Source organism: Myotis brandtii, unplaced genomic scaffold (assembly GCF_000412655.1).
Source record: "Myotis brandtii unplaced genomic scaffold, ASM41265v1 scaffold727, whole genome shotgun sequence".
In the NCBI taxonomy this organism is placed as follows: Eukaryota; Metazoa; Chordata; class Mammalia; order Chiroptera; family Vespertilionidae; genus Myotis; species Myotis brandtii.
Window position 1 is genome coordinate 404,137 of NW_005370872.1, and position 962 is coordinate 405,098.

Below are 962 nucleotides of genomic sequence, written 5' to 3' on the forward strand. Positions count from 1 at the left end.
TTTCAAAGCCAAATGCCGCCCAGGCCATAGACGTTGTTTTAGGATCTCAACTCTGCTTACCCGTTAAGCCGTTTTCTTTCCGTGGAAAAGTTGATTCAGCCTCTTAGCAAGGATGAGTGTGGGTTATTAGTGGCGATTAGAAAGATTCCTTTTCCCCTTGTCTGGCTTCTTTGTGGTTTAGTGTGAGTGTGAGAGTGAAGGGGCAGCGGGAGACAAGAACGGGGGCGGGGTGTAAAATAAGCTTTGGAATCCGGCAGGCCTGGGTTCCAGGTTGGGTTCCAGTACCTGCTAGCTTAGTTTGACCTCTCTAAACTTCATCGCCTCCATTTGACAAATAGCCTCAGTCTCCTCATCTGTGAAATGGGACATTAATACCAACTGGACAAGATCATGGTGGAGAAGCCACCCAGCGCAGTCCCTGGCCCATAGAAGGCATTTATCTGCCTATTTTCCCCAGCCGGGGGTCCCTCCGGTTCCTCCTGCGCTGTCTTCTCCACACAAGCTCAGCACCAGCTTTGGTTGCTCCAGTCTCTTCAGCCCGTTGGCCTCAAGTGCCCCATTTGAAAGCCCAACCGTTCCTGGGCCGCCAGGTCTAGAGGCAAAGTTTCTACAGAGCAAGTTACAGGTGGACCCTCCGCCTCAGCTGGGATCTAATAAAGAACCTGCTGCCAACATGCTCCATCCACCTTTGCAGAACATTGTCATTTTAATTTTAACTTGGCACTTTCCTCTTTGCCTCTTATTTATAACTAGGGGCCCAGTGCACAAAAATTTGTGCACTGGGGGGGGGGCGAAGGGGGGGTCACTCAGCCCGGCCTGTGCCCTCTCGCAGTCTGGGACCCCTCGGGAGATAACGACCTGCTGGCTTAGGCCTGCTCCCAGGTGGCAGAGGGCACACCCAATCCCTAGGTGCAGCCCCTGGTTGGGCTCAGAGCAGGGCCGATTGGGGAGTTGGGGCGCCG

General features: G+C 53.7%; 2 protein-coding genes across 3 annotated transcripts in view; one reads left to right on the top strand and one right to left on the bottom strand.

Annotated features, from left to right (window-relative positions):
- LOC106724117 (rhodopsin-like) overlaps positions 1-571 on the bottom strand; it is a 38,143-nt gene extending 37,572 nt beyond the window's left edge. For both annotated transcript variants that reach the window (XM_014530201.1, XM_014530199.1), the window contains exon 1: positions 61-571. The gene's annotated coding sequence lies outside the window, so the exon portion shown is untranslated. The remainder of the gene's footprint in view (positions 1-60) is intronic.
- Positions 1-962, top strand: part of SLC16A14 (solute carrier family 16, member 14) — a 32,748-nt gene that overhangs the window by 1,549 nt on the left and 30,237 nt on the right. The gene's annotated exons all lie outside the window — the stretch shown is intronic.